Genomic DNA, 13,374 nt, shown 5'->3' on the forward strand with positions numbered 1-13,374 from the left:
TGGCTGGCAGAGTGACTGACAATCTGATAAGCCTTCCCTGTACAAGCACAGCAGCATTTATCAGTAGCTGGCCAGCTTTATGGATGCTACAAGAGTGGTGGATTGGTGGAGGGGTAGAGGTGGGGCAATTTATGAGACCCTTTATACGTTTGAGTGGGATGTGACCGTCTCCTATCAGTGCATTCAACGAGCGGGGAAAGTTAAAATGCATGAGGGCCCACATGATGATGGATGGATTTGAGAGAGGAGTTGAGATAACACAATAACTTTAAATGCAGAGGTCAGTGTGTATGTTGGAAAATGAAGGGGGTGGCTTAATGGCTGAAGCATGACACTATTGAATTAACATGGCCCATAAATGTATAGTAAATATCAAGAAAAAAAATTCACAAAGTTGGGTTTACTTTTTGTATATTTTGCGTAATTGTGTTTTTTTTGTTTTTGTTTTTTTTTTAATCTAATTGTTTCGCCACTGGTTAACAGTTTGTTACTGCTCCAGCTAGTTAATTTTCCAATCGAAACCTACAAAAACTAAACCTAAATAAATAATAAACACATTTCAGATAAAATATAGTGTCCTCTGTCGTTGCTATGGTGAACCCAAGCATCTACAGTGTTTTTACTTTGATTGATCAATGCCAATGTTATATTTCAGCCCCTTTTCCATGCGCTAAACTGATCAGACAATGTTTATTTTAAGGAATAATAATATAAGTATAAAAGGTTACGTTAGAGTAGCATGTACATGCACTGTGTGTATATACATAGCTTTTATGACAATGTATAATGTAATGTATAACAATGTCTACAATTAAACTTGTGAAGTAAGAGGACACTAGGATGTTTGTACATCTGCAGTTTCATTGCTCTGGTGTTTTGCAATGCTGGCTAAAACTTTCAAAGTTGAACACAATGCAATCTGATTGCAATGTACTCTTCAGTCATGTGGGGATATGTTGGATGTCTTTTTCAGGCAAGAAGCATTTTTTGTTTTTCATCACATTGCATTTAAATGCAACAAATATTGTAGGACTCTCGATAGTTGTCTTTGTCTTTTCATTGTGGGGATGTAGCTCAGTGGTAGAGCATATGCTTCGCATGTATGAGGTATTGGGTTTAAACCCCAGCATCTCCATGTTATGCTGAACTTCCCCATTGTGGAATTACAAAACCCTAATTCTGGTGTCATTATCTACAGTAGGTCGTATGCAAAATATTATTGTAAAAATTTTAGTTCAGGAACATGTAAAACATTATCGGCATGTTTTTTTTTTCTTTTTCTTTTTCTTTTTCTTTGTCTTTTTTTTTTACTTGTTGCCACCACAGAAAGGTACCATATGTCAAAGAGGAAACACGATGATAACCAAAGAGCAGGAAAAGGAACTCATTGTGACAAAGGATGCTTGGCTGCTTTGTAAAATATGAGCAGCAACATTCATTACATATCAGTTACATACATATACCAATTATAATTAAATTATTCATAAATAATACAATTTAAAAATGAGAATGAATTATTATATATTTTTTCCTTTTTTTTTTTTTTTTTTACCTCCACTACTAATAACCCGGCCATTATAAAAAAAATCTAAATATGGCCATTGAGCACGAAGGTCTGGCCACCCCTGGTCTAGAGCGATCATTAATTATGAATTAGTGAAATAAAAACTAAAGTGAATTGTACTAAATGTTTGTCATGCTACTGAAAGACAGTGGAAGAAACATGATGTCTTCTGCTGTCTGCTGATGATTCTCATTTATTCAAACAAGTTTGTGTTGCATTCACCCTTTGACCAAGTCTGCCCTCATATGCAAGTCCCTCAATTCCAAAGGCGAGCCTCATCACCTGAGCCAATTAGAACCTGCGGTGCTGTAACCTTCTATGTTTTCTATCAGGCCAGTGTGGGGTTTCCATTAGCATATAACCTCCGTCTCTTATCCTAATGCACTGAAGCTCTGCATACAAATGGAAGCATTTGTGTTGCTGCTCTTTGGCCTGCACCCTTCAAACGCTCACCTCCCAGGAATCGCAATGTTCCCTGCTACTTCTGACTCTGTATTATTTGGAAACAACTGGATCCAGAGCACTGAGCGGGTGGCTTAGCGAAGCAGCGGCAGGGATGCTGCGACTCCAATTGGACCAGTTAGTTCAAGGTCGGAGGCGCCTCAGTCTCCATCCGAGCGCCAAAAGAGACGCACGTGTTGGTGCAGGGTGATTGTGTAAAACAGAAGATTGTGTGAGGGCAATAAAGAATATCTTGACGAAATTATGACGTACAGCATGTGCAGAGATACTGAGCGCCACCATACATGAGAAAGAACAGGGGAAAGAATAATGGAATCCACAGTTAAAAACCCACACACACAGCTCACATTCTGGCAAAGAATCTCCTCACACTCCCAGTTGGTTGTGGCGTAGCTAGTCTGAGATAATTTATGAGAGGGGAGAAGGGGGTTAGGGGTCTTACCATTGCGGCCAGACGGTCACGGGGGTGAAGGGCCGGATAGGAAGAAACTGGATCCACGTAGTAACTCATCGCGGACACTGTGGACAGCAGAAGCTGGGCCTGTTGAAGGGATCAACACGGCAACACATGAGGCAGTGTGAGGCGCGCCATCAATCACATACTGTTTACACTCTATGCCTGTGTGGGGTGTATGTGTGTGTGTGTGTGTGCGTGTGCACGAGCAACTGTGAGAGATAATAATGGGAGGTAGGAACAAGGAGACAAGGGATTAGTACAATCAGCTGTTAAGAAAAAATCATTTACATAGCAATCATTTACATAGCATTGGATCGATTCGCACTCAAAGGACTATTCACACTGGAGACCGGTCCAAGGTGTAGTCCACATTTAATCCCGAGTCCCCCTGGGATAGGCCCATACTGTGAACCTGAATAGGACAAACAGTACAGAAAATGCATCGATCGAGAAGATCATCTTTGCATGAAAGGATGCATGTTTGGAAACATGTCTTTCCCTCTTATTTTTTCCCAGTACGACATGGCTGCTATAAACATTGAACTATCCAGCCATCTTCGATACTACTTATCCTCACTAGAGTTCTGGGTATGCCGGAGCCTATCCCAGCTAACTGGACGAGAGGCAGGGACCACACTGGATTGGTTGCCAGCCAATTGCTGGGCACATAGACAATCATCCACACTCATACTCACACCAAAGGATCATTTAGTCTCCAATGAACGTAACATACATGTTTGGAATGTGTGGTGAAACCAGAGTACAACACAAAGGAAACCCGAAGACCGGATTCAAACCCCCAACCTCAGAAATGTGATGTGCTAATGATTTGGTCATTGTGCCACCACCATAGAAATAAACAAATTTGAATCAAACTAAACGTAATAATAACTATCTATGGCAGTGGCTGCATCCCTAAGAAACTGGGTATGGGGATTACCGGTAGTACTAAAGCAAATTGCTTGCTTTTTTTGCCTATGCCATTGCAAGTGCATACTGTAGGTGGAGTTTGATGTCAAGTACATTTCAAGAATTTTCCATGAAAAGGGGGGTACTGGGGTTCATTCATTGCAATTTTAACACATTTTTGCATTTCTTCCTTTAGGAATTTTGAAGAGCGCAAATTTTCAAGAAAGCAAAACAATATAGAGAAGTTGTAGTCTTTTTTTAATTTTTTTTGTACATGCATTTCAGAATCACGATGAGTGCCTTTAAATTCCCTTTGTGCCGCCGCAGGTTTTTGGTCCAATCAGTCTCAGATGTTCGCTAATTGTTTCCCCTTAGAGTGCCGCTTACATTATGCGTGTGTGTAAATAGATAAAGTGGCATGCAATGCCACCAACAAACGTGATGTAGCTGATATATTACATACACACTGATTTGTTTTGGCTCACTTCCAAATCACTGATCGGAAGGGAACAAAAGGCGGTCCTGAAGCAACAAAAGGTCTGTTCCCATTATAAAAAGCTGTAATGAATTAAGTGAGTTGTCATGAACACAGTGTGTAGTTCAGCTGTCGCAGTGACATGGTCAGTACAGAAATACTAATGTTGACTACTTTAAGTGGTCAACTGTCCATCCATACATTTACTACAGCTCTTGTCCTCATCAGGGTTGCGGGAGTGCTGATGTCTATCCCAGTTGACTTTGTGCGAGAGGCGGGGTGCACCTTGGACTGGTCCACGCCGCAGCCAACAAAAAGCAACTGTTCACGCTCACATGGCCAATTTAGTCTTCAATTAATGTACCATGCACATGTTTTTACAACGCTTGAGGCAGTACATGTAGAAAACGCACACAAGCACGTGGAGAACATGCAAACTCCACACAAGAAGGTCATGGCTGAGATTTGAAATCTAAAACTCAGAAGTGGGGGGCAGATGTGTTAACCACTGGAGCAGTGTGCTGCCTATTATCAACTAGTTGTAATGTTAGTAATTTGCTTGATCCATCTCTCCATTTTTCTGTCCCACTTATCATCATTAGGGTTGCGGATAACCGGAGCCTATCCCAGCTGACTTTGGGCGAGGGGAGGGGAACACCCTGGAATAATTGTCAGCCAATTGCTGCTATGGGAGCTATTAGTTTTAAACATAACATTGACTTTTTTTTTTTTGTTCACCACCAGTCTAGGGTACAACCTGGACCGGTCCCCGTTCAATTGCAAGGCCTATAGACAAACAACCATTCACACCTAAGGATAATTTAGCACGCTTTTTTTTTTTTCAAATGTTGGAACAACATGCCAGCTCCACACAGAGATGTTTGAATGGAGATGACTGAGCAAGTGTATTAATTACTATTCCATCGCGCTGCTGCAATAAATTATTTATTGACATATACAGATAATAATAATAATAATATGAAATTGTTTGCCTAATTAACCATACCTTACAACATTTTATAATTCCATCCATCCATCCATTTTCTGAGCCGCTTCTCCTCACTAGGGTCGCGGGCGTGCTGGAGCCTATCCCAGCTATCATCGGAAGGAGGCTGGGTACACCCTGTACTGGTTGCCAGCCAATCGCAGGGCACATACAAACAAACAACCATTCGCACTCACAGTCACACCTACGGGCAATTTAGAGTCTCCAATTAATGCATGTTTTCGGGATGTGGGAGGAAACCGGAGTGCCCGGAGAAAACCCACGCAGGCACGGGGAGAACATGCAAACTCCACACAGGCGAGGCCGGGGATTGAACCCCAGTCCTCAGAACTGTGAGGCTGACGATCTAACCAGTCGTCCACCGTGCCGCCCATTTTATAATTGCTTACTCAATTTGATTCGATAGTATGGGGAAAGCAGGTGAAGGTTGTACAGTGACGGACTCCAACTGTATCCTACCAGTATTTAGTACAGTGTGCTCCCAAAAGTAGGCTACAACCTCATACTTGCTCTTAAAGGATTCCAGTTGTAAATCATCAACTTCCCATCACTCCACACACTTTGCATCCTTATTTAGAACCTCCTCTCATTTGAGGCTTCCTCCCCTCCCACACAATTTGCTTTCACTTGTAACACTGTTTACTTAAAACAACATCAAATACCAGAGCTGGAAAAGAAGGCATTGGGTACACGTGGACCACATGGCTCATTTCCTCACATTTAAAAAAAAAAAAGGAAAGGCGCATTGCAACATGTGCTTTGACAGCCGTTGGCACATAAAGAGATGATGAGACAGCGAGGGCTAAACGCTTACAGACGTGCAGTAGGAGTCACTTGCTTCTCAAGGAGAACAATTTGCAAATCACTTCACATCTCATTCAAATACAAGGTGCACCTTTTGGCTTTTAGGTGCATGACGCTCATAAGGTGCGGCAGAGTTCACTCGTAGAGTAAATAAAAGTCTTTTTTGACATAGGATAACTGGGGTGCGCCTAATTAATTTCATTAAAGAAAAAATAATGCAAAGAGTTTGAAATTGCCGTTGAAGTATGTTTTAATTGTATTAAACGCAGACGTGACCGGTCGCCATTAATCAGAGAGAGAGAAAAAAACGCGCTGAATGAAAGAAAATAAACTTTACAACGTACACTTTGAGAGAGATGAATCAAGCCCCAAATCAATAAACAATCACGGCTTTTCTCCTCCAGTAAAGAGTATTAAAATAGGGATGGCAAAAAAAAAAAAAAAGCAACAGCTTACCGAATGTGTTGAGAGAAGTTTGAAAGCTGCAGACTTGAGAGAGGCGCGAGATGCTCTACCTGCTACGACAGAGTCCCGGTGGGAAAGAAGAAGGAATATTATACACACATGAAGTCCCTCCCTCGATCATAACGGTGATCCTCTCCAAATCCTCTTTTCCCTTTTGGCGTGGATTCATGCACCTCACACGCAGCAGCTGCTCTCGTGCGCACAGGTGGAAACTTCAGAGCGTCTCATGGTCAGCATGGTGGAAAATAACTTCACTGGTTTCTTTCTTTTATATATACATATGTATATTTCTGTGTGTGTGTGTGTGTGTGTGTGTGTGTGTTTTACACTACTGTGAGCAGCCATAACCTTTGGTGCACCTGCGTAATCTAAACGTATCAACCCCAAACAAGTTGTATTTGTGTATAGTTGGTGTAGAACTGCACTGCATCATGCATGCTGTTCATAATATTTTGACTCCGTCGTGCAGTTAAATGAAGTAATCAAATGTAACAGACCCAGCATTGCTCCACTGAAAACTATAGCCACAATAGTACACATATTGTTAAATGAATACATTCATGCATGTGTTATTTAAAACAGAGCATGCAGTACATTATATGATGTACATGTAAGTGCAACTATTCAATGGATTTGTGCAGTGATTGATTTGTATCTGTTAAGATGGATTTATTGAAAGCCATTACTTTTGGGTGAGGATCAGGATAAAAGTGCCAATTGTCAATGCTTCAGCCTTTGCAGCGTTCTGTGCTCTATAGTTGTATATTGTCATTGTAGTACAGTATCGCAAAAGGAACGTGTAATGGCGGTGCTAAGGCAATTGCTGCGTTTATAGGTAACTAGTGTCCAATTGAAAATTGCTACTGCAATCGCAATTGTTAGTTTAAATGCTGTTACTAAACAGAATGCAGACCTCAAACATCCTAATTTTGATCAGGAACTTCATAGAAACCTACCTGCATATGTCAAACTGCATCATTAACTCATTCAACTCATTAATTCCTTTCTAGCCATGTATCATCACGTGATTAGCAGTGGTTAATATCTGAAAAAAAAAAAGTACGCAAAAAACATCTATATTCAAAAAGTATGTAAAAAGTATCTCGTAGTTGCCCTTTTGCCTCTTGGAAAAGCATCACTGAGCCATTTTAAGCCACATAGGTACAGTGAAAAGAGGGCAATATCATGAGACATAAGTGTACACGCTTACCGGGAACATTGGAGAAGGGAAGAAAACATAGTGGTTATATATTTTTTTTCCAGTTAAAAAAACCAAAAAAACAAAACATGAACTGTAGTGTGACTGTCACAGTGGTGCACATGCCTGTGCTTGTTCAATATACAATGTAGTATACGGTACATGACATAGGTGACATACCACCCTCCACACGCAAACTGCTGACCCCAACGGCGCATGAACGTTGAGCAGTCTTCTGCGAAATGAGAACTTTGCTTCAGCACATCTTCGAGCCACCTGCTTAGCCTTGATAGTGGCACCAGATAACCGAGTAGGTTTATCTCTCCATTTGCTTATTTTTCACTATTAGTTTATTTATTTACAAGCTTTACAGGGCTCGGATATGGACCAGATTAACACCTCTCTCGCTCTTCCTCTGAACACTTGTGAACCATCTGAAACACCTTTTGGCTCCATGATAATTCTGTGACCCCGGTTTTGGCATTTGTTTGAATTAGAAAGTGCACGCTTCAAACCTCCTGACAGCCACTACTCTTAACAGTAAATCTTCTGCTGCAGGGGTGAGGAGATGAGTGTGTGTGTCTGGAAGTGTGGGGCTGAAGTACGGGGGGAGGGAGTCGAGTCCAAGGCGAGAGGAATGAAGAAGTACGAGAAAGGGTACAGGCTGCCTTTTCTCAAGACCCCTCTGCGTTTTGGTGGGCCTCAGCAGCCACGCGGGGGCCTCAGGGGACACAGATGGGCAACACGTCGAGGGCAAAAGGCGAGACCATGACTTATTGCCATGTGGAGAGGGAAGCGCACTCCTATGCTGAGACAAAATTGAATAAAAGCGAGGATGAATGTGGTCCAGATCTGCACCGATGCTGTTTCAATTAGATGGCTCAGCAGTTCAAAGTGCCCTTCTGTTCTGCAATGAAGACACAAAACCAGAGTACCTGGAGAAAACCCACACAGGCAGGGGGACAACATGCGGACTCCACACAGGTGAGGCCAGGATTGGAACTCCGGTTCTCAGAACAGTGAGGCTGATGTGCTAAGCAGTCGGCCACCATTCCACCATATCATTGACATCTATCTATCTATCTATCTATCTATCTATCTATCTATCTATCTATCTATCTATCTATCTATCTATCTATCTATCTATCTATCTATCTATCTATCTATCTATCTATCTATCTATCTATCTATCTATCTATCTATCTATCTATCTATCTATCTATCTATCTATATCTATCTATCTATCTATCTATCTATCTATATCGATATACAGCGTGTGCTTTTGTCTCGGTAGCTGCCAACTGGTTTTAATATTTTACATGACATTTGTGGTTCATTTTGTTTCCTACTTGTATGACAATAAATGTTACAGTGGTGAGGTCATTATCAAGTTTTATTCCTCCTCATTCGTTATCAATATTAATAGCGTGCTAACATCTGCCTTTGTATGCATGACAAATCATGTTAAAATATTAGTTAACACTGTACAATAAATACAAGTGACGACAGTTTGGACTCTGAAATTAATTAATACAGTACTCTAATTGTCATAGTAATTATGATTATCATGATTTATAACGACTAGATATACTGTACCTTAGGAGACAGCTGGGATTGTGGTACAAAAAACCCATAAAACTGGTGTTTTTGTTTTTCCACTCATTTTTTCAAGTGTCCGTGTGTTGTCATCGCTTGTGACTTTAATTTAACATTTTATCTTACTTCTCCTTCAATGGTGTGTCGTGAGTAGATCCAGATTCAGCCAGTTCTTTTTCCATTCTCATTTTTCTCTATTTGGATCTTCCAAAGATAGCACTGACAGGTGATATTAATGGGCTTTTATTAGCATTGACCTGATTGCAGCAGATTTTTTAGAAGTAGAGAGACAGAGGGAACGAGAGCGAGGAAGAGCAAGTCCTCCGCCTAGAACCTCTCATAGGGGATCGCCACTGTCTTTGATAGCCTGCCCAAATATGTTCCCCTCATAGAAACTGCCCTGCAGATGTTGTTGCTGTATGCTGACTACAAAGAAAGGGGGCCTTTATGAGCTGAACATCTATTTTAGGCTTAGTTGTGTGTTCCCAAGCTGTGGAGTCCAGTAAAAGAAGTACAGACCTAATCTTTCTGTTATTGAAAACTGTTTTATTCCATGCCTGTGATATTTTTAGATGAAAGCCCACTGCTAATAAATAAAGTGAGGATATATTGTCGTATGTCAGTGTCAATAGACCATCACCCTGGTAGGTTTTGGCCCGCAAAAAAGTCTGCATTACTCTTGGCACCAGCAGAGAGAAAGCGAGGAAATATGTATCGTAACTAGATTCATTTAAAATGGCATGGCCTCACCCAGAGAGAAGCATGACTGTTGCACTGTGAGGAGGCCAATGTCTTAGGAGCAATATTAGTTCTTGATATTATCTTTAATTAAAGCACCAATCCCCCAGCCAAGTTGTCCAAACACTTCTAAATAGGCTGAGTAAATCAGACAAACATCCTCAATATTTCATGGGTGCGCAGTCTTCACTACAGCCTCCAGATGGTTTTCCTTTCACAGGGGATGGATGCTGTGGATAGCCGTGCTCTGTTCCACTCGACATCTTCATCCAAGTCCCATGCTCACTTGTCTTCTTCTGGTTTGAACAGTTAGGGTTAAGTTGCTTGAGTTTAATTACCTCTGCCAGGTTATGTTTCAAATCAGGGTGGGCACATACTGATTTCTAATATCTTAACCGATTTGTAAAACATAAGAGGCCGCAAACATGTAAATGAAAACTTGGCAGGACTCTTCACCACTGGAGCTGGGATGGTGGGGACAATGTCCTGTTTAAGTGCAAAGAGGGAGCTACTGCCGCCACAAAAGGAAGTTGCATTGGCCAGGAATCAAACCCAGGTCTCCCGCACAGCACTGGTGGCTCAACCACTGAACCACCAGTACTTCATAGTCTAACTGACAAGTTCATGGATCCGCAGCATACTGTGTCCAGGGTAACGAGGTGTGGTCAGCTATGGGTGTGAAAATCTGTTTACTTTTGATGTTTGTTGGGGTAAACACTGGCATCGTGAGCATTTTTTGGGGATAAATGCGTTGAAGACAACATTTAGCCACTTAGTAAAAAAGAACAAGCAAGACTGGGCATATTTGTTGTTGTAGCACTGTGAATTGAATTGTCCCCCACAAGAGTAATTGATACACTCACTGACTTAATTTCCACACAGTGAATGCAATGCTTACGCTAATGCTCGTCTCAAACCTTTACATCTATATCATCTAATATGCAGTGGACCTGGCAAATAACTCCATTCACGCATTCACATCATTATGGACATCCCTGTTGTGTATTTTTTTCTAACCACAGCCATAGTCAAACTAACCCATTTATTTTTCATTTTAAGCATTGCAATTGCCAATGGTCACGGTGACCATGTACAAAACACTGTTTATTTGGCCCCCGAGTGCGATCTGGACATTCCCACCACACTGACATCCAAGGTCGAGCGCATTTTATATTGATGCAACTTGGGTTTACATGGGAATTGGTGAAACGGTAGTTGTCTTACTCAGATGCCATCAGTTTATGTAAAGGGGAGTGACAATACATCACTATTAAGACTGTTCCCACAAGATGCTAGCTTTATTTTTTTAAATTATGAACACTAATACACTGTGTGTAGTCAAACTACATTGAGTAGATAGCAGCCTTATCGATATGTATTCTATATTTAATCCAGGAAAGGGTCTTAATTGTGAAATTACTGTATGCGAATAAATATACAGTACCAATACAATTGGCTTGCGATCAGTCCATGGTCTACCCCAGCTCTTGCCCAGAGTCCGCTGGGATAGGCTCCAACTCACCTGCAATCCGAATGAGGACAAGGACTATTGAAAACAGATGGAAAGATAGATAAATAAATTTTCCTGAGCAACAAGTGGCCTCTAAAACATGTGACATGAATAGCATCCAAGCAATTCTGTTGATCTCAGTGTTCAAAGTTAATGTGGGTTGAAAAGGTTTATCTTCAATAACAAATTATTTTTCTTTCTTTTTTAAATTTATATATATACATTTGTCAAACTGCAACAGATACGTCGATGCAACAGATGTAAACTGCTTAATTATGTTTTCCACTGCACAGCACTGGTTGGGTTTCCACTTTAAAATAGAACCACAAAAACCATCCATCCATTCTCGACACCGCTTATTCTATTGAGTGTCGCGGGGTGCTGGAGCCTCTACCAGCTTAATTCGGGCAAAAGGTAGACTATACCCTGAGCTGGTCGCCAGTCAGTCGCAGGGCACAACAAAAACCAAGGTGCATTGAACAAATCATACAATGTACTTCTCGACGTGGCTTTTTGGCCGTCATAAGGAGATGAGTTTTATGCCAAAGGGGACTGCGGGCAGTAAGACAGCACCACTGCAGCAAAGACTATGGAGTGAAATACTGTGAGAGTGCAGAGCTAAACTGACCTCATCATGAGGTTTTTTTTATTTTTATTTTTTTTGGGGGGGGGGGGGGGGGGGGGGTGTAATATCTCATTGTATAGCCTCCAAAGTAACAATTTTATGATGGTTTACATCACCTGCAGTGGTATCTGCTCAGCATGCTTTGAATATAGGCTGACCACTTACTATAAGTGCCTTGCAGTAACTGTTTTTGAGTATGCGGTAGTAACCAGAGATAGCCACATATGTGCAAATCATAGATACATCTCAAGTCTTAACCTGCAAGTTTCAAGCAAGTCCAAAGTTAGACTGGCAAAAATTCAGCAAGTCAAATTGAGATGCCACTGAATTTCAAGTAAGTCGAGTTAAGTCATTACTTGGGTTTTAGTAAGTCATTTAGTCAAGTAATAAAATCTTAGGTACAATCAGTCACAAGATATATTCATACATTAGCACTCAGTACTTGTCTTAGTGAGCCATACTGTTCTGATTTCTTAATGGTCCCAAACCACTCTCGATACTTTATATTTGTAATTAAAACCGTAACCAACGTGAAACTTAGTTAATGTTTAATCAGCTTTCAATTAGCTAAACTGTGAAATTAATGTTTTTTTTTAACCTGGCTTTGTGGGTTTAAGTAACACACGTCATTTTTGTGTCTCTTGTAAACCTTGCATGTTGCCATTCTCTTTTTCACAGTTTTGTCAAAAGCAACATTCATCCTTGAATCAAAATTTAATCATCTTTGGATCTCCCTCCGTGATACTAGCTTCATGAGGTGGCTTACTGGCTTCAGAATACTGCATTACAGTATACTGTTGGGTTGCCAGGTTTGCACACATGACAAAAAATAAATAAATAAATAAATAACTGTGCCACACTATCTTGAAAATGCAGATTTTAAAATGCAAACAGGTAAGACTTTTCAAGTCATGTAGTCAAGTGGAGTTATTCATAAATTTTAGCCAAACAGGTCTCAAGTTCTAAAATTGGCTACTTCAGTCTGGATCGATTTAATTCATCTGACTGCAGTGCCCCACCTCTGGTGGTTACTGGTTTGCCAATAGAAGAGGAGTGCTGTAGGTAAAGTCCAGTGGAGCAGGACAAGCCATATTAAAGACTCAGTAGACTGACCCCAAAAATGTCTTTGACACACCACAGAGAATAGTGTTGTTAACAAGTCTGCCAAATCTGAATGAAAAAAAAAATCTGCAAGTGAATAATGTTCCAATTATGAAAAAGTTGGACGCCAGTGGGCTGGACCACGAGTGGCTACTCGTGCTGCTGACAGGTTGGCGCAGGCCAGCGGACTCGGGCGGAGCTGTCTGATTCGCCGCTGCCTCGCAATGTGGTGCATTTGGGTGCACACTGCAGAGACACTAGCCCAAATTCACTTCAGGGAAGATGTATTTTTTTCGGGTTGTAGGCATAGCTTGAATGCCAACTGCATTCTGTGGTGGTAGAAATGTTATTATCAATAAAAAAAGTGACAATTGCCACTGTATGCAATAAGGGCGCATGGTACTTATACAGTGGACGAGTGACAACTCATGCCAGAGGCCAGCTTGCGTCATCTGGCCTCGTTT

General features: G+C 41.1%; 1 non-coding gene across 1 annotated transcript; it reads left to right on the top strand.

The window, feature by feature from the left end:
* Window positions 1-1,063: 1,063 nt before the first annotated feature.
* Window positions 1,064-1,135, top strand: trnaa-cgc (transfer RNA alanine (anticodon CGC)). The gene has a single exon. It is a non-coding gene; the product is annotated as a tRNA-Ala (tRNA).
* The last annotated feature ends 12,239 nt before the right edge of the window (window positions 1,136-13,374 follow it).

This window comes from Phyllopteryx taeniolatus, chromosome 8 (assembly GCF_024500385.1).
Source record: "Phyllopteryx taeniolatus isolate TA_2022b chromosome 8, UOR_Ptae_1.2, whole genome shotgun sequence".
NCBI lineage: Eukaryota > Metazoa > Chordata > Actinopteri > Syngnathiformes > Syngnathidae > Phyllopteryx > Phyllopteryx taeniolatus.